Source organism: Coenobita brevimanus, chromosome 12 (genome assembly GCF_032717465.1).
Source record: "Coenobita brevimanus isolate Jiangsu-jjx chromosome 12, ASM3271746v2, whole genome shotgun sequence".
Lineage (NCBI taxonomy): Eukaryota > Metazoa > Arthropoda > Malacostraca > Decapoda > Coenobitidae > Coenobita > Coenobita brevimanus.
This window is the reverse complement of record NC_136965.1, coordinates 7,264,910-7,290,778: the sequence shown is the minus strand read 5'-3', so window position 1 is coordinate 7,290,778 and position 25,869 is coordinate 7,264,910. Positions and strand designations below refer to the sequence as shown.

At 43.0% G+C, this 25,869-nt stretch overlaps 1 protein-coding gene across 1 annotated transcript in view; it reads left to right on the top strand.

The window, feature by feature from the left end:
* The window catches only part of LOC145413487 (tRNA (carboxymethyluridine(34)-5-O)-methyltransferase alkbh8), a 386,005-nt gene that overhangs the window by 265,988 nt on the left and 94,148 nt on the right, over positions 1 to 25,869 (top strand). The gene's annotated exons all lie outside the window — the stretch shown is intronic.

The following is a 25,869-nucleotide window of genomic DNA, read 5'->3' as shown; positions in this document are numbered from 1 at the left end:
CTTAAGACCAAGGCTAGTGGGCTTGTAATGAAGTTTCTGTCAGCTGAGGCCAAGGGTGAAGCAACTGGGGTGCTGACTGATCATTTTGGCTCTGAGGGCACTTTTTGCATATCATAGCCAAAGAAAATGTTGCCTAAAATGACCGTGACAGGCCTTTCCTCTGCCTTGGATGACTCTGACATCATCCCAGATATTCTGAGAAAAAACAATAAAATTAAGATGCTCGTTGATCGAGGTTGTACCCTCAACCTTCTCTTCACAAGGGCAAGGAATGACACCAAAACTGCTGTCTTGAAGATGTCGCCAGAGGTGAGATCCTCCATTGTAGAACAGGGCAATTACATCTATGTGGATCTTACAAGATGCCGCGCTTTCGATAGATTCTGGATTACACAGTGTCATCACTGTCAAGGCTTTGGTCATACATTTGAGAGATGTTCTAGGAAAGGTGATGAACCTAAATGCGTCTTTTGTGCTGGAGCCCATAAATCTAAGGACTGTAGTAACAGAAATTCTCCCAAATGCATCAACTGCTCCTCTTTAAGACATCAAGATGTTAATTCAGAGTCACAGTCAGTTGCCCATTTTGCATCATGTAGAGAATGTCCAATTATGATTTCTTATAGGAATAGATTGATTGAAAACACCAATTTTGACCATTCAAAAAACTGCCTACGTCCCTCTGGAACCAGTTAAGGATGGGTCTTTTAAATATTCGTTCTATCCATAATAAGATAGACTATATTAATGAAACTCTAAATCAGCACGAGCTTGACATTTTGTGCTTGACTGAAACCTGGTTGTATGAGTCTGATATCGATATTATTTGTAATGCTTTTCCTAAGACACATTCTATTATTAGTATTCCCAGGCCTGCTGCTGACTATCTGGGAGGAGGCATAGCACTCATCTACTCGGCAGCACTTGCAAATGTTTCTCTCATTGACTCAGACCTGACCCCATCTTCATTTGAATTTATGGAAGTATTAATAAATTTCCATCAGAATACCATTAGAATTGCAATTGTCGATCGACCAGGTCATCCGGGCAGAGATCAAGGTTTTATGGAGGAGTTTGGGCAGTTTCTTGAAGGGTTTTCTCTTAAACCTGGAGGACTTCTTGTTTGTGGTGATTTCAATTATTGGGTTGACAGTCCAGAGTCAAAACCATTTTCTTCAGAATTCCTTGAGTTGATTACCCAGAACAATTTTCTTTCAATCATGTGAGTAATCCAACTCATGTCTCAAGACATGTCCTTGACTTGATCTTGTCCCCTGTTGGTTGCAGGCGTGTATCAGATGTGGAGGTTGACTCATTTGACCCCCTCATCTCTGATCATGCTCTGATCACTTAGTTTTGATGTCTCGAAATCCCCTTCATATAAAAAGGTCATCAGGTTCAGAAATTACATCAATGTTGACCGCCAGTTGATGTGTTTTGAAATTGATCAACGTTTAAACTCCATCGATTCTTCAAGTCTTTCTTCTGGTGAATTGGTTGATATTTACAACAACGAGCTCAGTTCAATTTTTGACCATTATTGTCCTGAGGCAGTAGTAGTAGTAGTAGTTGTAGTTGTTCCCTAAACAGTCTGGCCGAACAGCCCCGAGTCCCTTAGGAAGGCCATGGCCGAGACCGGGCTTTCCCACAGAGCTCTCAAAGAGTGTATGTTGTGTTGTTGGCATAGGTGATTGTGTGCAATGCAGTCTTCCATAATGTGCTTAATAGTATGGGGTGCTGTGTTGCATCCTGGACAGGCATCAGTGACGGAGTCATCCAGCCTCTTCTGGTAGCTTAAGAGGGCTGGATGGTGCCCACCCACATCTCAGCCTGGCCAGGTGGACCCTGTCCTCACGGGGAAGATAGTATTCAGAAGGGTGGCTGTCAGGAGGCCGTGCATGCAGCTGTTTGTTGTCTTTAAGTGACTGAATGGAGCAGTGGGTGATCTGAGTATGGATGTGCTTCTGGAAGCTGGTCTGAGGTGGGCAAGGGGGGAGAGATGACAGTTATTATGTATGATATCGTGTGCTGGGTGTTGTTTTGATGTTCCTTGGTGTGGGTGGATGTGCTGCCATGTACTGTAGTGGATGTTGTGGGTTTGTGGAGGCTGCAGCAAGAAACTGGGTGCCTCTCATGTCTAGGTGATCCTTGACTTTGGGGACTTTGGTTTCTTGATGTAGGTGGTCTGTGGGTGTAGTAGCTGTGCAGCCTGTGATTATTTTTAGGGCCTTGTTCTGTATGGTTTGTAGAATGTTGTAGTGTTTTTAGGTGAGGTTAGAAGCCCAGGCAGGGCTTGCATAATTCATCACTGAATGTATGTATTGTTTGTATACTGTGGTGGTAGTTTCTTTGTTGTGTCCGAATGTTGTATGGGCAAGTGACCTCAAAGCATTGAGTCTTGGTGTTATTTTATTTTTAATATTTATGATGTGTTGTTTAAATGACATTGATGTATTGTATGTTACACCAAGGATTTTGTGTGTGTGTGTGTGTGTGTGTGTGTGTGTGGTAAAGGAGTGTTGTTTATGGTGAGGTGTGGGATGTGACTGTGTTCTGCTGTCCAGTTTGTGAGAAGAGTCACTGTAGATTTGGCTGGGGCTTTTTTGAGCCGGTTTGTGGTGAACCATTCGTGTAGTGTGTTGAGGTAAGATTGAATGATGTGTGCAGCTGTGTTTGCATTTTGGTGTGTACATGTAAGTGTTATATCATCTGCATAAGAGGCTATGTGTATCTGTGGTGTGTGGGGTTTGGGTACGTCATGCATGTATAGGTTAAAGAGTGTAGGAGACAAAACAGATCCTTGGGGGACGCTGTTTGTGAAGTTTCTGATGTTAGAAGACTGACCGGCAAATGTTACGTGTGCCCATCTGCCTGCTAAGTAGTTTGTCAGCCATCTTTTTGTGTTATTGTGCATGTTTGTGTTGAGTATTTTGTTTGTGAGGTTGTGGCGGGGGATGGCATCAAAAGCTTTCCTAATGTCTAGTGTGACTAGGAGTGTTCTGTGTGGTGGCCTAGCTGAATTTATGCCATTGAAAACTCTCTGTGTAAAGTCTGTAAGGAGGGTGTTTGTGGAGTGTAGTTGCCTGAAGCCATGTTGTGACTGGGCTAGGGGAATGTGAGGTTTGACTAGTTGTAGTACCATTCGTTCGGTGACTTTAGAGGGGGTGCAGAGGAGTGTGATGGGGCGATGTGAGGAGGGTAACGTGGGGTCTTTGTTGAGTTTAGGGATAGTGATATTGCCATGCTTCCAGATGTTGGGTATTATGTTGTGTGAGTAGCTGTAGTTTGATATGTTGGTAAGTGCTTGTATGCCTTGTGGTCCTAGGTGTTTAAGGTGAATATTGCTTATGTTGTCTGGTCCACAGGCAGATGAGTGCTTGAGGTTGTTAATGATGTGCTTCATCTGGTTGTAAGTGAAACATGCATAGTCTGGGTCTGTGGGGAACTGTCTCTTACGTCAGATGATACGTCGGTCTTCGAGATGGGGGTTTAGATGGCTGACTTGTGAAAAGTGATCGATGAGAGTGTTTGCTTGTTTGTTTGAGGGTATGGTGTCTGTTGTTGTGATGGCAGCATGTGATTGTGTGGTTTTGCTGTTGGAAAGTTTGATGCTGTTTAGTGTTTTGTAGAGTTTGCTGATGTTTGTTTTGTGGTCAAGTGTTTGGAGGTAATTTTTCCAGTTTAGTCTTTGCTGTTCTGATATTTTATTGTTTATTTGATTGTTGAGTTCTTGTATTTGTTGTACAATGTCCTGTGTATGGGGTGTTGGGGAGTGTCACAGTGTGTCCCGTTGTTTGATGAGGCCTTGAATTTCTGGTATGAAGTTGGGGTTGTGTCTCTTTCTGTTGCCTCTAGGGATGTGTCTTTTGTCTGCGTTTTGTATAATTGTATTGAAAGTGTGCATAGCGGTATTGATGTTTGTGATGGGTGTACTGATTAGTGTTTCGAAATGTTGTTCTGTTTCAGTTACAAAGGGCTCCCAGTTGGCTCTCTTATAATTAGTGTATGTGTGTCTGTGGCCAGCTGGGGTGATTCTGGTTTTGGTAGTGATGATGATTGGAGGTGATCAGAACCTAGGGTTTTGACCACTCTCCATGATGTAGTGGGGGCGAGGTTTGGGAAGCAGAAGGTGATGTCTGGAGATGATGGGAGGAAGAGGGCTTGGTGTGGGATATGGGTATGTCAGTCTAGATTGTTTAGTATGAAAAGATGGTCTGTCTGGGATTGTAGTACCAACCCTCTGTCTGTGTCAGGGTTGTTGACATGCCAGGCCGACGACTTGGCATTGAAATCACCACCCAGGGTGATGTTGGGTATGTTAGTGATGTGCTGTATCTGTGGAGAGTAATTGTGTAGTACTGTGGGCGACGATTGGGGGGGAATGTATGTGTTAGCGATTGTTGTGTGTGATTTGTTACCAGTGCGTATTTTGATTAATTGTATTTCTGTTGTGGTGTCATGTGGGGGGAGAAGTGACTTTGTGTGTGCACTGGTGTCTGCAAAGTTGATGGATTTGTGTACCAGGGTGATGAGTCCACCGCCACCGCCGTCAGCCCGGTCTTGTCGAATGGTGATGAAGTTATGAAATGTTGGTGTTTTCTGTGCTCTATGTAGTTTTGTTTCTTGTAAGATGGCAATGTGTATGTTTTGTTGTTTGATGAATTGTGTGAGTTCTTGTTTTTTGGTGTTTATGCCATCTATGTTTAACTGAAGGATGTTTATGTTGTGTATGCAATGTGTGTTGGCTGCTGCAGCACGGGGGGGAGGTGGTGTGGGTGGAGGGGAAGGGGTAGGAGGAGGTTGTGATGGAGGTATGGGTTGAAATGGATTAGGATGGGGTGGAATGGGAGGAGTTGGGGGACTGGATGGTGTGGGAAGGAGCGGTGGATTTGGCTGTGGAGGTGTGAAGGAAGTAGGAGTAGGAGTAGAAGGGGGGTTGGTGGGTGGGGGGAAGGAGCATAAGGAGCAGGTCCAGGTGTTTGTGTAATGTTTTTTGGATGCAAGTATTGTGCAGGTGTAATGGGTCCAGTTCTTGCAGGAGTTGCACTGAACTGAACCCTTTGTCTGTCGGCTCGACGTGATGGGTTTTAAGCATGTTGGACATATGTATTTGTTGGTGGGTCCTGGATTTCTCTCAATGTCCCCGGCTAGAAGAAGTTGTCGAGAAATGACAGCCGGGGAGTCATTTCTCGGTGTAGAAAAAACGGTGTTGTTGTGTGTGTTGTGTTTGGAGATGTGGTATTTGCCCGGGCGACCGAAGCTACTCCCAGGTACTCGAGCCCCGTAGTGTTCTGTAGAGTGTTGTAATGTGTTTTGGTGAGGTTAGAAGCCCAGGCAGGGCTTGCATAATTCATTACTGAACGTATGTATTGTTTGTATATTGTGGTGGTGGTTTCTTTGTTGTGTCCGAATGTTGTATGGGCAAGTGACCTTAAAGCGTTGAGTCTTGGTGTTATTTTATTTTTAATGTTTGTGATATGTTGTTTAAATGACAATGATATATTGTATGTTACACCAAGGATTTTGGGTGTGTGTGTGTGTGGTAGGGGAGTGTTGTTTATGGTGAGGTGTGGGATGTGACTGTGTTCTGCTGTCCAGTTTGTGAGAAGAGTCACTGTAGATTTGGCTGGGGCTATTTTGAGCCGGTTTGTGGTGAACCATTCGTGTAGTGTATTGAGGTAAGGTTGAATGATATGTGCAGCTCTGTGTGCGTTTTGGTGCGTACATGTAAGTGTTATATCATCTGCATAGGAAGCTATGTGTATCTGTGGTGTGTGGGGTGTGGGTACGTCGTGCATGTATAGGTTAAAGAGTGTAGGGGACAAAACAGATCCTTGGGGGACGCCGTTTGTGAAGTTTCTGATGTTAGAAGACTGACCGGCAAATGTTACGTGTGCACATCTGCCTGCTAAGTAGTTTGCCAGCCATCTTTTTGTGTTATTGTGCATGTTTGTGTTGAGTATTTTGTTTGTGAGGTTGTGGCGGGGGATGGCATCAAAATCTTTGCTAATGTCTAGTGTGACTAGGAGTGTTCTGTGTGGTGGCCTAGCTGAACTCATGCCATTGAAAACTCTCTGTGTAAGGTCTGTAAGAAGGGTGTTTGTGGAGTGTAGTGGCCTAAAGCCATGTTGTGACTGGGCTAGGGGAATGTGAGGTTTGACTAGTTGTAGTACCATTCGTTCGGTGACTTTAGAGGGGGTGCAGAGGAGTGTGATGGGGCGATGTGAGGAGGGTAACTTGGGGTCTTTATTGGGTTTAGGGATAGTGATGATATTGCCATGCTTCCAGATGTTGGATATTATGTTGTGTGAGTAGCTGTAGTTTGATATATTGGTGAGTGCTTGTATGCCTTGTGGTCCTAGGTGTTTAAGGTGAGTGTTGCTTATGTTGTCTGGTCCACAGGCAGATGAGTGCTTGAGGTTGTTAATGATGTGCTTCGTCTGGTTGTAAGTGAAAGGTGCATAGTCTGGGTCTGTGGGGAACTGTCTCTTATGTCGGATGATACGTCGGTCTTTGGGATGGGGGTTTAGATGGCTGACTTGTGAAAAGTGATTGATGAGAGTGTTTGCTTGTTGTTTGTTTGAGGGTATGGTGTCTGTTGTTGTGATGGCAGCGTGTGACTGTGTGGTGTTGCTGTTGGAAACTGTGATGCTGTTTAGCGTTTTGTAGAGTTTACTGATGTTTGTTTTGTGGTCAAGTGTTTGGAGGTAATTTTTCCAGTTTAGTGTTTGCTGTTCTTATATTTTATTATTTATTTGAGTGTTGAGTTCTTGTAATTGTTGTATGGTGTCTTGTGTATGAGGTGTTGGGGAGTGTCGCAGTGTGTCCCGTTGTCTGATGAGGCCTTGAGTTTCTGGTGTGAAGTTGGGTTTGTGTCTCTGTCTGTTGCCTTTAGGGATGTGTCTTTTGTCTGCATTTTGTATGATTGTATTGAAAGTGTGCACAGCAATGTTGATGTTTGTGATGGGTGTACTGTTTAGTGTTTCGAAATGTTGTTTCAGTTACAAAGGCCTCCCAGTTGGCTCTCTTACAATTAATGTATGTGTGTTTGTGGCCAGCTGGGGTGGTTCTGGTTTTGGTAGTGATGATGATTGGGAGGTGATCAGAACCTAGGTTTTTGACCACTCTCCATGATGTAGTGGGGGTGAGGTTTGGGGAGCAGAAGGTGATGTCTGGAGATGATGGGATAAAAACAATCACTGTACGTGATAATTTTCCATGGTATGGTCCATCCATTAATTCTTTGTGTAGACAACGTAGAAGGGCAGAACGTGAGTGGCGCTTGCAGCGGACCGAAGTAACTCGTTTGCGTTATGTTTTTGCAAGAAGAGCAGTCGTTCACACTGTAAAAGCCCAAAAGGCTAGGTATTATCAAAATAAAGTTGATTCATGTGATGGTGATAAAAAAAAAACTGTCTGCAGTTGTTAACAATTTGGTTGGTCGGAGGAAGGTAATTGTTAAACCAACTTCTGTATCTAATGCCCAATTGGCCTCTGATTTTGCTTCATTTTTTACAAGTAAGATATCTCGCATAAGAAGTGATTTAGACAGAAGTTCTCCTAGTGAAGCGTACTCAGTTGACTTCCAGCCACGGTGCACCAGGGATCATTTGCTTTCAACATTTCATCCGCTGGATGTAAACAAAGTCAAATGTTACATCAGAGAACATAATAAAACATTTTCCTCACTCGATCCGTGTAACATGTCACAACTGCCTGATGTGTATGAGCATGCTGCAGACTTTATCTGCAACATAATTAATAGATGCTTCTTAGAAAGTAATTTTGTGCAGCTTGAGAAACGTGCTTTGCTTGGGCCCCTAATTAAGAAACCTGGCCTTGATGTCGAGAGCATGACAAATTATCGTCCCGTCTCTAACCTGTCTTTTTTTATCCAAGATTATTGAGCGAGCCATACTCGATCAACTCTTACCACTACTGGAACACAACAGAGTTGTTCCTGTTGTTCAGTCAGCATACAGAAAATACCATTCAACTGAAACTGCTCTAACAAGGATTCAGAGTGACTTGGTGGCAAACACTTGTAGTGGGATGTCCTCTCTCCTAGTTCTCTTGGATCTGTCTGCAGCTTTTGATACAGTAGATTATAAACTATTGTTGGATGATCTGTATTTTTATGGTGTTCGTGATAGTGCCTTTATGCTCCTTAAGTCGAATCTGTCGGACAGATCTCAGAGAGTGGTTGTTGATTACGCTAGCTCTGATTCTGCTCCCTTTCTATTTGGAGTCCCTCATGGATCAGTTTTGGGTCCAATTCTATTTACTATCTACACAAGTAGTTTATTGTCTCTACTTGATGCTCATGATGTGTCCTATCATTTTTATGCTGATGACACCCAGCTCTTATGTTAATATGTCAGATATCAATGATACTAAGACAAAGTTTGAACCTCTAATGTCTGATATTAAGATTTGCATGGCTAAGAGGAAACTTAAGCTGAATGATGGTAAAACTGAGATCATCATCATCAGAGGAAACAGAAGGGGTGATGACACTGACAATGCCCTGGCTTTGAACATTGGCGTGTCACAGCTGCATCCAGTCAGTTCTGTTCGAAATCTGGGTGTTTATTTTAATTCTAAGTTAAATTACAAAGAACATATTAATCAGGTTGTAAGAGGGTGTAACTTGCATATCAGAAATCTGTACTCTGTGAGAAAATTCCTGAATAGATGGTGCCTCTTAACATTGGTCCATGCAGTGGTCTTGTCTCGTGTTGATTATTGTAATTCACTGTGGGTTGGTCTTCCAAATAATATACTAACAAAAGTTCAGTCTGTGTTGAACAGGGCGGCACAGGATCTTTGGTCTCCCCCCAAGAACCTCAACTACCCCGTTTCTGATTGAGTTGCATTGGTTACCAGTAAAGGCTAGAATTGAATTTAAACTGTGTCTTATTACATTCAAGGTTCTTAAGTTTGGTGAACCGATGTATCTTGCTGAATTGTTAAAACTCCCATCAGCACACCCGGGTGTGATGTTACACAGTGAAGATGATTCCTTGCGTCTTGATGAGCCAGGAGCCATTCACCAGTCATCTTTCTCTGATCGTTCTTTTGCATATAGAGCCTCTAGATCATATAACAGATTGCCATTGTCCATAAGACAACTCTCTACTGTTGAATCCTTTAAGAGACTGCTGAAAGCCTTTCTTTTTTCAAAATGCTATGACCTGGAGAGAGGTACTATGACGGATGATTATAGGGTTAAATATTGCCACTTTCATGTATATATGATGTAGCTTGTATTATATACAAGAAATGTCACAATTCTTGTAATTATAAAAATAATGTATGTGTGTCGAGCGCTAGTGAATTCCCAAAAGGAAGAACTGGCACTTTTGAGAAACAAAAGGCGAGATTATTATTATTTATTGTTATTAATATATGTTCATTCTGTGCAATGGCCTAATTTTTTTTTTTTTTTTTTTTTTTGGGGGGGGGGGGGAGGAAGGGATATTTTTATATGTTTAGTATTATCAGTTGCAATGTTTGCCTAAATTTTGATTCCTTAACATGTTTAACATTTCCTAAGACTTAAACATTTTAAGGAAAATGCAGCATCTGTCTCATTTATGTGCATTTGGGAGATGTTATAATGCAGATTCAGTAAATCCTGTAGGGGAGCCCCAGTGTGTCCCATTTATTATCATTTTCTGTATGTTTAAATTGCTGTGGTCAACTTGAAATTTTGATATGAATTTGAGAGAAAAAAAGATTTTAAGAGTTTTTCATGGATCTAGCCTCTTTTCCTCTTAAAGAGCACCAGATTCATGCATTTAAATCAGTGGTTCTTAAACTTTCTCGTGCAGCAGACCCCTTTTGTTAAAACTAATCATGTGGCGTACCCTTAATTACGAGTAGATATCCCTCCTACCGTACCTCTTGAGTTTAAAGGTGTTTGTAGGCTATAGTATACTAAAATTGTTACTGAATTATTTATTAATGGCTTAACATGAACATAACTGTTCAAATTTTACTTCACATGACTGTCATAACATTATTCATTTTACATATGTTTTATCTGATGCTCAGATTAGCCTGTGGACCCCTTTGGAACATTCCATGGACCCATGGGGGTCTGCAGACCACTCTTTAAAAATGTTAAAGACGTGCCCCAGACCACCATAGAGGGTTTGGAATCCCCGCACCATAGTTTCACAAAATAGGAGCCCCCAAACAGCATTTTGCATAGGGCCCCCAAAAGGCTACAAACGGCACTGTCCAGAAGAGTAATAATAATAATAATTTGTTTAGTTTTGTTTTGTTTATAAAAGCTCCAACATGCATGGATGTATCAGCCTTGGTCACTTGATGGCAGCTTTCCATGCCCCTTGATCTCTTGTGGCCTTCCTGTTCAGTCCTTTAACCCTGAGGTCACATTTTATGACCTCGTCCCAGGTCTTTTTCGGTCTGCCTCTCACAACCCTATCCCCCAACATTAATACTTCTTACTTTCTGCACCCGATTGTCATCCCCCATCCTCTCAACATGCCCAGACCATCTCAAGCTGCCTCTCCTCATCGCAACACCAATACACTTTAGTCCCTTCCATCCTCTTAATAATATTCATCATCATCATCATCATCATCAAGATTCCTTTCTCACCCTAGGGTAGGGTAAGGAGTAAAAATATCCAGACAGCCCAAATTTTCCCAGTCCAATTGGCCATGCATCAATTCACTCACCATGCAAGCCCTCAGAATCCTGGCACTATCTGATGCACCAAAAACATCACCACATTCTGCAGCTTCACATAAGCGTATGGGATAGAGTAAGTCTGGATGCTGTCACATTAAAAAGGGGTGCCAAATCTGTGATCATGCACTTCACCCCACAATATTCATCCAGCCAGCTCGATCTCTTGTCAGTCCCCTAGCCTCACCTCCAAACCTTTCTTCCTCACACACTCATCTACCATGTCCCTCCACCTTCTCCTTGGCCTGCCTTGCCTCCTCCCTCCATACAATTTTCCCAGATACACTGTATACCTTTTTCATCACTCTTTTGTTATCCATTCTCTCCACATGCCCATACCATCTCAGTACACTCTCTTCAATTCTGGTGTCCACAGACTTCCTCACTCCACGTCTTTCATGAATTACATTATTCCATATCCCGTCCACTCACTGTACTCCACATACATTCCTTAGCAGTCCCATCTCCACTGCTTTCACTCCTGATTTCTCATTTTCATGCCACACCATAGTCTCACATCCATAAGTTAAAGCTGGCACTAACACTTCTTCATGTAAGCCTCTCACAGCTGCAACTCTTAAGCCTCTGTTTCTTATTAATTAATATTATTATTAATATTATTGGTACAGTACTATTAGCATTATTAATCATCGTGGTAGGTAGTGGTGACCATCATCCACTCACATAATGTAGTGCTGCCTACTTCATCCTTTACTTTTATCATTTATTTTCTGTGTCTGCCCTCCTCCCTTCCTATTTCTTCCATCTTTTCTGTCACTTTATATCACTCTTCTTTCCTTTTCAGGTGGCTTTACATTGAATGACAAACCTAATGGTTTCATGTTAGCCAGGAGACCATTTACAGTGTTGGGTGGCAACCATATCATTATCCCATATGGTTCCCTATGTGCCAACAAGTGGGTTGGCAGAGGGTTTGTGCCCTTCCCCATAAAACAGCTAACTCAAAGAGAAACAGCCATTCCTACAGGATTATGGCATCTGGCGATTAATAAATAGATATTAATCTTAACATGAACTTAAGGGGTTCATGCCCAGGCAGGCTGAACCCTGAATAGGGTAAATATTAGCTTGGAAGAAAAATGAGTGTAAACTACAATGAATAGGAAACTGTTTTGGAAAGTGGTGCAGAAATGTGAAAATGAAGATGGGGAAAAATGTGAAAAAATGAGGAAATAATTTAGAAAAATTCTATCAAATTGAAGTTCAGTAAGGAGCAGAAGGAAACAATATTTTGAAAGGCTGATGAATGGAAATGATGATAGCAGAGTGAGAGTAAACATGATAGATTTCACTGGAGTGCAGAGAATGAATGTTGTGTCTGAAAAATTTTATATTGCTAACAATGTGGTGGGTTAGTGCCCCACCCCATAAAAAGAACTAACTATAAAAGCAAATAAAGCGCCTCAGACCCGGACGGACCATACGTTGACGACTAAGGAACGGACAAAGGACATTCTGAGGGTGGGAACGTGGAATGTGAGAGGAGTGAATGATGAAGTGAAAGAGAGAGAGATTGTCCAGGTGCTTGAGGATGCAAAAGTGGATATATGTGGATTGACTAAAACTAAATGGAAAGGTGAAAGGGTGAGAGAATGGGAATACGGTGTAGGTATATGTGTGGGAGTCAGTGAGAATGAGAGGGCAAGAGAGGGAGTATGTCTGATGATAAGCAAGAAGTGGAAGGAGAATATAAGAGAGTATGGAACAGTGGGTGCAAGGATTGTATGGGTGAGGATGAAAGTACTGTAGAACCTCTTTGGTCCGGACCCCTTTAATCCGGATTTCTGTTAATCTGGACAAAATTTAAAAATAATAAGCTCCAAAAATATGTTGAAAGTAATTCCAAAGTCATTTTCAGTATCGGCGCAGAAAGCGATCGTCATTCGTTTAGTCTCGGATCACGCTAGGTCGCAACATGGGCGCCTGTTTAAACACATGCTAGCATTCATTCCATCAACTAGTTCACCAACCATTTATATTTTTACACTGTGTTTCAAAAGTTAATCCTCCTTACCATGCCCCTTAATGCAAGTGTAGGTTCTGTAATGAATAAAGGTGTTAAAAGGAGGAGTTTGCTTACAAAAAAATGGGTCAGAATATTCTGCAGTGTTTAGTGATTCCTGTAGGTTATTTTTTGTACTTAAATGTGCTTTACTTGTACATCAAACATTAGCTTCTTGCCCATATGGGTGTTATCAATATGCCAAAGATGACAATGTATTTTTTGCCTACATTAGTTTTATTTTTATTCCAAATATTACAGTTAATTAATTAATTAATTTTTTTTGCCTACACGGGCCCTAGTCACTTACTACAATTTAAAATGTAGGCTAGTTTCTTGTCATGGCCTTACCTGTAAATTATGCAATACAGAACTACCGTACATGATTAGTTTTGTTATTTTAGTACCGGTATCCTTTCATCTTTTGCAGTTACGTAGGGTTGACATATGCCACATATGTTAATAATTAACAAACATACCATATGTAGATAGAGTTTGGTATGAACTGGAGATTACCCTGATGGTCCGGACAATCTGCTAATTCGGACAACCCTTCCCCCCATATAGTCCGAATGAGAGAGGTTCTACTGTAGGTATACAAGCATGGGCGATTGTATGTGTGTATGCTCCAACAGAGGATTGAGTGGCAAGAGTGAAAGATGAGTTTTGGGCGAGAGTAGAAGCATGTATGGACAAGTTTGAGAGGAGCGAGAGAGTGCTGTTGATTGGAGACATGAATGGCAAAGTTGGGAATGTACGAGTGGATGGAGTGGTTGGTCAGTGGGGTGTGCCAGCTGAAGTAGATGGGAATGGTAGTGCTTTGGTGGACATCTGTGCTGGTAAGGGGTTGGCAATAGCCAACACCTACTTTCATCATAAGATGATCCACCGGTATACATGGAGAGTAATGAGGAGGATGGATGGTGAACTTGTTGAACGAAAGGCAATGATAGACTACGTGTGTGTGGATGAGCGAATGAGAAAACAAGTGTTGGATGCAAGGGTGTGGAGAGGGTGGGGGAATGGAGTCTCGGACCATCACTTAGTGATGGCCAAGGTAAAGCTGCAAAGAAAGTGGTTGAGGAGACGAAGGGGAAGACAGGAGGAAGCAGCTCCTGTGAGAAGAGTGGAGAAATTGCAAGATAGTGAGAAAATGACAGAGTATAAGAGCATAGTGGAAGAAAGATTGGGAAGGTATGAGCTAGAGCAGATGGAAGGGGTGGAAGACGTATGTAAGATATTCACGGAAGAGATAAGCGCAGCGTGTGAGGCGGTTTGTGGAGTGAGGAGGAGGTGCAAGGGTGTGCAAGGGACAGCATGGTGGAATGATGAGGTGAAACAAGCTGTGGAACAAAAGAAGAAGGCATATGGTGAATGGTTGGTGAGTAGAGGTAGGGGAGAAGATGAGAGAGAGAAGAGAGAGGTATATGTGAGCAGGAGAAGGGAGGTTAAGAGACTGGTGAAGGAGAGTAAGAAGAAAGTGGATGAAGAGTTTGGGAGGAATCTGAGTGTAAAATGGAGGGAGAGTAAGAAATTGTTTTGGAAGGAGGTAAAGAAAGTAAGGCAGTGTGAAAGGGGAAATAGTAGGGGAGTGAAAGATAGGAATAATAGATTGTTGGTGGAGAAGAGAGAGAAATTGAGGAGATGGAAGGAGCACTTTGAGGATTTGTTGAATGTAGAGAGTGAGAGCAGTGTGAGTATAAGTGGTTGGGGAATGGCTGGGAGAAGAAGAGATGAGAGGAGGGAGGAAGAGATCAGTAGATCGGAAGTAGTGGAAGCAATGAAGAAGATTAAGCTGGGAAAGGCCTCAGGAATTGATGGAGTGTGTGGTGAAATGCTTAGGTATGGGAGTGAGATTGTTGTGGAGTGGTTATGGAAGTTGTGTAGATTGGCTTGGGAAGAGGGAAGGGTTCCAGAGGACTGGAAATCAGGTATAATTGTTCCTCTGTACAAAGGAAAAGGGGAGAGAGAAGTATGTGGTAACCATAGGGGTATTTGCCTTCTTAGTGTGACTGGTAAAATATATGGTAGAATACTCATTGATAGGGTTAGGCATATGACAGAGGAGCTAGTTGGAGAAGAACAAGGGGGATTTAGGAAGGGAAAAGGGTGTGTAGATCAGATATTTGTTCTAAGATGTTTAGTGGAGAAGTACCTAGAGAAGGGACTTGGAGAAAGCTTATGACAGAATAGATAGGCAAGGTATGTGGAAGGTATTAAGAATATATGAAGTGGAGGGGAAATTGTTGAGTGCTGTGAAGAGTATGTACGAGGGAGCTAGGGCTACAGTGCGAGTGGATGGTGAGCTGAGTGAGTTCTTTGATCTCAATGTGGGACTGAAACAGGGGTGTGTGATGTCTCCATGGCTGTTTAATATATATATGGATGGGGTTGTAAAGGAGGTGCAGGGTAGGGCAGTGGATGTGGGGGTGGCCCTAATGAATGAGGGTGAGATTTGGAAGCTTCCGGTGTTGCTGTTTGCTGATGATACAGTATTGTTCAGTGAAGATGAATGGGAGTTGCAAGGTTTGGTGAATGAATTTGGGACAGTGTGTAGGAGGAGGAAGCTGAAAGTTAATGTAAACAAAAGTAAAGTTATGGTGTTTGAGAGGAATGAAGTCACAGAGTGTGCAGTGAGGTTGGATGGTGAGGATATGGAGAATGTGAGTTCATTCAAGTACTTGGGTAGTGTGATGAGTAAGGATGGAACTTTGGGGGATGAAGTACGTGAAAGGGTACAGCAGGGAAGAAAGGTTGTTGGTACACTGAAAGCAGTGATGAGAAATAGGGAGGTGAGTATGGAAGTTAAGAAGTCACTGCATGATGGTATTGTGATCCCTACCCTGACATATGGAAGCGAGGCATGGACCTTGCAAGAGGGGAACAAGTCAAGAGTAAGAGCAGTGGAAATGAGTTACTTGAGAGGAGCATGTGGAGTGACGTGGAGGGACAGGTTGACGAATGAAGAAGTGAAGGAACATTGTTGGGTAGATGTGGATGTGGTTGAAAAGATTAGGAGAAATACACTGAGATGGTTTGGACATGTGGAGAGAATGGAGAATGAAAGACTGACTAAGAGGGTGTATGTAGGTGAGGTGGAGGGAGGGAGAGGGAGGGGTAGACCGAGGATGAGGTGGAGGGATGGAGTTGAGAGGTATATGAGGGAGGGGGGGGTGAGTTGGGGGGAGGGGAGTCAAATGGTGGGTGACAGAGTGACTTGGAGGCGTTTTGTCTGCGGCCACCCTTTGCAGGATTTGGGTGTCGGGCTATAGATAGATAGATAGATAGATAACAATGTTGTGAAGAGCTGAAAAATGGGAAGGCATTTGGTGTTGATGAGGTGTATGCAGATATGATTAAGTGTAGTTATTGTTGTTGCTTAATCCCAATCTGTGGTCTGTGTGACTGAGCAGACCTGTCGACCACAGATAAGCAACCTACAGCAATTCAAATCCAACTGTTACTGACATCTTATGACTGGAGGACACCTGTAATATTGTTTATGGAAGTTTTTTTTTTTATGAATGAATGAATGATTCTTTATTGATGAGTGACGAGAAGGGTGGATGGTGAACTGAATGAACGGAAGGCAGTGATTGATTATGTATTTGTGGATGACAGGATGAGAAGGTGTGTAATGGATGCAAGAGTATGTAGAGGCTGGGGGAGTGGACTCTCTGACCACCACTTGGTGGTGGTCAGAATCAGTGTCCAAATGAAATGGAGAAATAGGAGAAGGGAAGGACAGGAGGAAGTAGTTCATACAAGGAGGATGGAAAGGTTACAAGAGGATGGAAAAAGGGCAGAATATAAGAGGGAAGTGGAGGAGCGATTGGGTAAATATTGATTGGATCAGGTGGGGGACATGGAAGGTGTGTGCAAGATATTCACAGAAGAAATCTGTGCAGCTTGTGAGGTGGTGTGTGGGGTGAAGAGAAGACGAAAGGGGATGCAAGGAACAGCATGGTGGAATGCAGAGGTGAGAGAGGCTGTGGCACAAAAGAAGAACGTGAGAGAGGCTGTGGCACAAAAAAGAACGCATATATTGAGTGGATGAGAAACAGGGGCGTGGAAAAGTTGAGAGACGGAAGAGAGTTGTATGTAGAGAGGAAGAAAGAAGTGAAAAGATTAGTAAGAGAGAGAGTAAGAAGAGAGTGGATGAGGAATTTGGAAGGAATTTGAGTGTAAAGTGGAGGGAATGTAAGAAAATGTTCTGGAAAGAGGTAAAGAGAGACAGGGTACCAAAGAAGTTAATTGGGGAGTGAAAGATAAAAATGGTAGATTACAAGTGGAGAAGGGAGAAAAAGTGAGTACAGTACCCTCGCGTCCAACACGGTAATATTGTCATCCATGGGTCACGTGTTGGACCAAAAACGTGTTGGACTAACAATAGAGCTTATGGGGAAAAATGAATTATGTCAGCAACCCTAGGAAAAGTCACCCTAAATACCTACCATATACCTATACATATATTGGTACTATTGTAATTATAATAAATGGTACTGTGCTATGAATGATAACTAATCTTTTAGGATAGTGTTGGTGGGCTTGCTGGGAATGGAAGGTGGTATCCAAGGCTGTAGGTAGTCCTACTGGGTCCCCGGAGGATGGCTGCTGGCGTCACTAGCGGGTAATGGCTGTTGCTCCTCCTCAACCTCCCTCATAAATCCTTCAAAATCACACTCAGAATCACTATCTTCATCCACAGCCATGGAAGGTCCTGCTTCTGCCCGTCCTAGCACTCTGTAATCCTCAGCAAAGGGCATGCTTCTCACACTGTTGCCAGAGCCCCGTCTCGTGACTGTGGAAAGTGATCGCTGTCGCTGACTCGGTAGAGAATAAGGAGAAGCAACTTTGTTTATAAACTGGTACACACGCCGATGAGAAGGGTTTCAAAACGATTGATATTTATTCTAAAATATTTATATGTATTCAGTGTCAGGCTAAATCTTCAATGCTGTAGTATGATACATTCTCTGTCGAGTCGCCTGGGTTTTGGTCACACTGTTTTGCCCGTCGTATCCTCGGCAGGAATCCATCCAGATGAATTCCAAATGCCCGTGGTATCATCGGTAATTTTACCACGTTACCGTTCCGATTTACCATCGTATCCTTGGCAAACCTGGTATGAAGTGCCGTGTGATAGCCTTCGGCTGCCAGGATCTTGTCTTGGTTTTTTATTATGGTCCTCACGTTGGCTTCATTCATGTCGTAGGCCTTGGCAATGTCAACTTTCCTCTCCCCTTTCTTCTTCCTCTCGATGCTTTCTAGCTTGGTGGCCTGAGGGAGGTGCCGATGCTTCTTGGGGTTCTTGGAAGGCTTCCTAGGCATCGTGAGCAGGGTAAAATGCAGTAACAAGGGCAGAAAATGCAGCAAGAAAAAAGCACCTTCCAATGCGAATTATGCGACTGAGTGGCGCTGTGGCGGGAGAAATTTAAACAAAACATCTCGTGACTGCAGAAGCGTTTTTAATTGGGCGGCATCACGATCACGTCATGATAGCAGGCGGGGAAGGCTACTTGATCAGAAGTTTTCATTGGCTATCATCATCATGGGAATGTCCAGTATGACCATGTTGGACCGGGGGTGATCGTGCTACAGGTGAACTCTGCGGATTTCGCCCACTTCTCGGAGCTCTGTGCGTGTTATGCTAACACACTTGTGTTGCAGTAATTAAATTGTATTAAATAATACTAATTATTTGCTCTCCGTGCTGGACGTGAATCGTGCTGGACTAACGCGTGTTGGACGCGAGGGTACTATACATGGAGAGAATACTTTAAGGAACAGTTAAACACAGAGAATGAAAGTAATGTGAGTATAAGTGGCTGGGGAATGGCTATGAGACGGAGGGATGTGAGAAAAGAGGAAGAAATCAGTAGGATGGAAGTTGTGGAAGCAATGAAGAAAGTTAAAATGGGGAAAGCCCCAGGAGTTGATGGAGTGTGTGGTGAAATGCAGAAGCATGGGGGAGAGATAGTAGTAGAATGGATGTGGAAGATGTGCAGAATGGCCTGGGAGGAAGATAGAGTCCCAGCGAATTGGAAGTCAGGTATAATTATTCCCCTGTACAAAGTATAAGAGAGAAGTGGAGGAACGATTGGGCAAATATGAATTGGAGCAGATGGGGGACATGCAAGGTGTGTACAGGATATTCACAGAAGAAATATGTGCAGCATGTGATGTGGTGTGTGGGAGAAAGAGAAGACGGAGGGGGGTTCAAGGAACAGCGTGGTGGACTGAAGAGGTGAGACAGACTGTGGCACAAAAGAAGAAAGCATACAATGAATAAATGAGAAATAGGGGCTGGAAGAAGTTGAGAGGCGGAAGAGAGAGTTATATGTAGAAAGAAAGAGGGAAGTGAAAAGAATAGTAAAAGAGAGTAAGAAGAAAGTGGATGAGGAATTTGGAAGGAATTTGAGTGTAAAGTGGAGAGACTGTAAGAAAATGTTCTGGAAAGAGGTTAAGAGAGTAAGACAGAGTGGAAGTGAGGTTAACAGGGGAGTGAAAGATAAAAATGGTAGATTACTAGTGGAGAAGGGAGAAAGAGTGAGCAGATGGAGAGAACACTGTAAGGAATAGTTGAACATACAGGATGGAAGTAATGCAAGTATAAGTGGCTGGGGAATGGCTGGGAGGAGGGAGATGAGAAGACAGGAAGAAATCAGTAGGATAGAAGTTGTGGAAGCAATGAAGAAAGTTAAATTGGGGAAAGCCTCAGGAATTGATGGAGTGTGTGGTGAAATCCGGAAGCATGGGGGAGAGATAGTAGTAGAATGGATGTGGAAGATGTGCAGATTGGCCTGGGAGGAAGGTACAATCCCGGAGGATTGGAAGTCAGGTATAATTATTCCCTTGTACAAAAGAAAAGGGGAAAAAGAAGTGTGTGGTAATCATAGGGGCATTTGTCTTCTTAGTATAATAGGAAAAGTGTATGGTAGGATACTTATTGACAGAGTTAGAGAAAGAACAGAGGAATTGGTTGGAGAATAACAGGGAGGCTTTATGAAGGGAAGAGGTCGTGTAGATCAGATATTCATTCTTAGATCTTTAGTGGAAAAGTTTCTAGAGAAGGGAAAGAAGTATGCGGCTTTCATGGATATGGAGAAAGCATATGACAGGGTGGGTAGACAAGGATTGTGGAAAGTATTAAGAATATATGGAGTAGATGGAAAGTTGTTGAATGCTATGAAGAGTATGTATGATAGTGCTAAGGCTGCAGTGCGTGTGGATGGTGAACTAAGTGAATTTTTTTCTTTGGAGGTTGGGTTGAAACAGGGATGTGTTATGTCTCCATGGTTGTTCAATCTGTTCATGGATAGGGTAATAAAAGAGGTACAAGGTAGGGTAGTATATGTTGGAGTGGCCCTGATGAGAGAGGATAATGTTTGGAAACTCCCTATACAGTTGTTTGCAGATGATACTGTGTTGTTGATTGAAGATGAAGGGGAGCTGCAAGGCTTGGTGGATGAGTTTGGGAGAGTGTGCAAGAAACGGAATCTAAAGGTGAATGTAGGGAAGAGTAAAGTAATGGTCTTTGAGAGAGGTGAAGTCAGTGAATGTACAGCGAGGTTGGATGGTGAGGATTTGGAATATGTGAGTACGTTTAAGTACTTGGGTAATGTGATGAGTAAGGATGGAGGTTTGGAGGGTGAAGTGCTTGAAAGGTTGCAGCAGGGAAGAAAGCTTGCTGGTTCTTTGAAAGCAGTGATAAGAAACAGGGAAGTGAGCATGGAAGTGAAAAAGTTACTACATGACAGTATTGTGATACCAACTCTAATGCATGGAAGTGAAGCTTGGACGTTGTTGGAGGGACACAAGTCAAGAGTGAGAGCAATGGAAATGAGTTATTTAAGAGGAGCCTGTGGAGTCACATGGAGAGACAGGCTGACGAATGAGAATATAAAGGAGCGTTGTGGTGTGGATGTGGATGTGATAGGAAGTGTTATGAGGAACACACTGAGGTGGTTTGACCATGTGGAGAGGATGGAGGGTGAAAGACTGTTGAAGAGAGAGTATGTGAGTGAGGTGGAGGGGGGAAGAGGGAGGGGGAGGCCGAGGATGAGATGGAGAGATGGGGTGGAGAGGTATATGAGAGGGGGGGGGGTGAGTTGGGAGCAGGGCAATGAAATGGCAGGGGACAGGACGACATGGAGGCGATTTGTTTGTGGCCACCCCAAACGGGATTGAGGCGTCTGGCAATAGATAGATAGATAGACAAAGGAAAAGGGGAAAAAGAAGTATGTGGTAATCCTAGGGGCATTTGTCTTTTTAGTGTAATAGGAAAAGTATATGATAGGATACATATTGACAGTTAGGGAAATAACAGAGGAATTAGTTGGAGAAGAACTGGGAGGTTTTAGGAAGGGAAGAAGTCATGTAGATCAGATATTCATTCTCAGATCTTTAGTGGAAAAGTTTCTAGAGGAGGGAATGAAGTTATATGCAGCTTTCATGGATTTGGAGAAATCATACGACAAGGTGGATAGACAAGGATTGTGGAAAGTATTAAGAATATATGGAGTAGATGGGAAGTTGCTGAATGCTGTCAAGAGTGTGTATGAGGGCACTAAGGCTGCAGTGCATGTGGATAGTGAAGTGAGTGAATTTTTCTATTTGAAGGTTGGATTGAAACAGGGATGTGTCATGTCTCCATTGTTTTTCAATTTGTATATGGATGGGGCTTAAAAGAGACAAGGTAGGGCAGTGGATGTTGGAGCTGCCTTAGTGAGAGAGGGCAATGTTTGGAAACTCCCTGTACTGTTGTTTGCAGATGATACTGTGTTCTTAAGTGAAGACGAAGGGGCAATGTTTGGAAACTCCCTGTACTGTTGTTTGCAGATGATACTGTGTTCTTAAGTGAAGACGAAGGGGAGCTGCAAGGCTTGGTGGATGAGTTTGTGAGAGTATGTAAGAAACGTAATCTACAGTAAAGGTGAATTTAGGGAAGAGTAAAGTTATTGTTTTTGAGAGAGGTAAAGTCAGTGAATATACAGTGAGGTTGGATGGTGAGGAAATTTAAAATGTGAGTGCGTTTAAGTACTGTACTTGAGTAGTGTGATGAGTAAGGATGGAAGTTTAGAGGGTGAAGTGCTTGAAAGGGTACAACAAGGAGGAATGGTTGCTGGTTCCTTGAAAGCAGTGATAAGAAACAAGGAAGTGAGCATGGAAGTGAAAAAGTTACTACATGACCGTATTGTGGTACCAACTCTGACGTATGGAAGTGAAGCTTGGATTTTGTTGGAGGGACACAAGTCAAGAGTGAGAGCAGTGGAAATGAGTTATTTGAGAGGAGCATGTGGAGTCACATGGAGAGACAGATTGACAAATGAGGAAGTGAAGGATCGTTGTGGTGTGGATGTGGCTGTGATAAGAAGCATTAGGAGAAAAACATCGAGTTGGTTTGGCCATGTGGAGAGGATGGAGAGTGAGAGACTAACAAGGAAAGTGTATATAAGTGAGGTGGAGGGAGGGGGAGGCCAAGGATGAGATGGAGGGATGGAGTGGAGAGGTATATGAGGGAGGGGGGTGTGAGCTGGGAGCAGGGCAGTGAAATGGCAGGGGACAGGGCGACATGAAGGTAATTTGTTTGTGGCCATCCCTTACGGGATTAAGGCATCTGGCAACAGATAGAGATAAATAGTTTTTCCTTCCTTTGTTCATCATCTGTTAACCCTTTCATGCATGGATAAGTTAATAAGTTTTCTTGGACATGACACTCCAGCTTTTCTCCCCCCACCCGCCGCTCGCTCCAAAAGTGTGTATTCTCGGCATATTTTCACCACCCAAACATATTTATATTGCCACAAAACCCACATATTCCTATTCGTCGATGTTTGTTCTACACATTAAGCAAAAAAAACACACTATGCGTACATTAGGGCTGTGTAAATAAACATTCAGGAGCATACATCTCACTTCCCAACATCATAAGTCGAATGTTTACTAATCAATCTCTACATGTTTTACCATCATTGGGAAGAGAATTTTATTAGCTTTCGAATGCTTGAGGTCCCAATTTGATATGAGGCATGGTGTTCAAGTAATAAGCAAAAAAGTAAAACCCATTTCAGACAGACAACAGATTTTTTTTTATTCGGGGAGCTCTAGTGAAAAACTTTTCTCACCACTGTTATGTTTTTATTTTATCATCCTATGCAGACTTTCATTGGATTTCATTTGAGCCCACAACAGTGATCCTAGGCCTCACAGTTTTTGAGAAAAATGCAAAAAACTACGGTGTACCCATGCAATGTCGTGACTGTAGGGCAGTTTCCTGCCTTCCTCTAAGCAACTGCACGTATATCATGAATTCTTTGTACACTAGATATGCACACTATATTCACATGGTTCACTGTCACTATTTTTTATGGCTGAATACTCACATTTGGTGCAGGGTAGAGGCAGTGTACAGTCACTACTCATTGTATGTTGATTCGGTATACAATAATTCGCTACAACGATAATAGAAAAGTTCCACCCCAAAATCCGATTTACGATAAATTTCCTGCTACAGTATAATGATATTGCCATCGGAAAATTTCGTACAAAACACCAGGCAAACGCAAGGTGACCGTCGCTTGTTTCAGGCAAGATGGCGGCCCCAGGGTGCAGAGCATTGTTTTGGTTCAGTTGTGGTCCCGCCACCCCTTCAAAGCCCCATCTTTTTCACTCGTTCACGTGTGCCCCCCAGCTATCGTCACCTCTCATCCCAGCATTGTGCTACTGTGGGCCTATACATCGTGTAGCACCAGGTCAATGTTGCGCAAGTGTGTTTGTTGTGTTGTTGCAATGATTTACTGTACGTGAGTAACACTGCCTGTATTGGTGTGATAGTGTTTGTTTTGGTCTTAGAGACAGCTTGGACCGACACAGGAAGTAATTAAGGTGGGTTGTCATTTTTGTTTCAGGCATGGGTAGGTGACTCTGGAAAGTTGAGTTGACGTAACCCCCCTTTAATAATGTGTTTCAATCTCCCGATTTATGATAAAATCATTATACGTTAAGGTATGACCTGACGTAACCCCATCGTATAACAAGTAGTGACTGTAGTTGATTAGAAACAGTAGCACAATCTTCGTTGGGCCAGTGGCTTATAACAACCAGGAATGCTTCACAGACACCAAATTTCCTATTGCAAACACCAAATCTAATCACAGCAGTGCCCAAACACTATACACAAGCACTACTGTTATAGTGAAATATGTTGCATGGCTGGGATGGGGGTAAGAGTGGAAATTTAAAGGGACAGATCCACGAAAGCTAATCACAGCAGTGCCCAAACACTATACACAAGCACTACTGTTATAGTGAAATATGTTGCATGGCTGGGATGGGGGTAAGAGTGGAAATTTAAAGGGACAGATCCACGCAGTACCTTCCCCACTCACAGCTCATTTGGTACTGAATAACCTGTCCCCTCTCTTGCTGGTATCGGGACCCACAGTTGCCAACTCATTACTTTTGAAGAGGGGCAGGGAAGCTATGACGCCTCCAATAATGATGCCGATCAGTCGAAAACTTTTCCTCTGACAAAAGTTTTTATGGTTTAATGACTCCAAAAGCGTCAGTGTATATTGTCGCAGCCAGACCCTAATGACAACAAACACTTCGTCGTGTACGAAGGGGTTAAAAGAAAATAAAGACTCTTATTGGAGTATCCCAAAGGTTCAGTACGCCATTTATATTATGTCTACATCATAGTGTATCGTGTGCTGTGCAGGCGCTTCATTATGTGTCATGTCATGTGGGTCTAATCTGTAAGCGGAACACGTGTCATACATGACTCTCACCGACCCAGATCCAAGCTGGTAGCTTAGGAAGGCTGATTGGTGTCCTGATCTAAGCCCAGCTAAGTGAAGCCCAGCTAAGTGAGCTTGATCAGCTCTGTATAATGATGTCTCTGATGAGAGGATGTTGGGGAGGGAGAGGGCTTGAACTATAGTGTTCTATAGTCTTTTGCCCCGTGTGGTACACAGCACCTCATCAGGGTTGGACCAGGATCCTTACCTACAGTGAGATGCAGGTAAATTATGAGGAGATTTGGCTTCTAGATGCTGTTTAATTCCAGCCAGGGAACACAGCACCACCACATGGAGGCTTCTCATCAGCACCTTGGGGTTTCATTCTCTCGGGATATATCGTTGAAAGATCATATTACCTCTTTTGTAACATCTGCTTCCAAGCGATTCGGTGTTCTGAGCCAACTCCGTGTCTCCTACACAGTTGATGACTTTATACACGAGTTTTATTCACCCCTGTGTAGAATACAACTCTCACGTGTGGGGAGGTTTCCCACATACAGCCCTTTTCAACAGGATGGAGTCAAAGGCTTTTCATCTCATTATCTGTCTTCCTCTTACTGGCTTCCTTCAACCTCTGTCTCTTTGCTGCACTGTTGCATTTTTTTCTCTTTTCTATTACCACTTTGATGATCTCTGCTCCTCTGATCTGTCTGCTTGCATCCTTCCACCATTACAGTGGGCGCATAGCACCCGTCTAGCAATAAACTCTCATCCCTTTTCTGTCCAACTCTTTAATGCAAAAGATAACCGTTACTCCCAGTCACTAATGTATGCAGCAGGTCAACTCTGAAACTGTCTCCCTCTGTCTGTATTTCCTCCTGCCTATGATCTCCAGTCTTTCAGATACAGAGTGTCCTGGCATCTCAAAATGAACTGATCTTGAATTTGGCTCCCTTTTGTATTGGTTTTGCTTTTTTTAGAGGGAACAATTTGCAGGCTCCTGGCCTGTGGTTCCTTCTTCCTTGCATTAAGACCCAACTCATTGTGAGATGCAGGTGAATGAAGAAAGACTTGAGTTTGTGATGGAAAAGTACTGATGTGAAGTATTAGAAAAGAGAGGTTGTTGTTGTACTACCTCAATCTGTCTGATCAAGCAGACCCAACAACCGCAGGCAAGCAACCACCCCTGCAGTGAATCAATGGTCCCATGTGACTGATGGCCTCGTCACAAAGAGGTACAGAGATTTGTGTGGAGGGTTGGTTCTTGGGTGGATACTGCATTTGTGTCTCCACCCAGTGAACAGGGGCACCGTAGTTGGCCCCATGTCACCCCATTATTTGGCCATATGGTTACCACCGAGCATTATAAATAGTTTCTTGAGT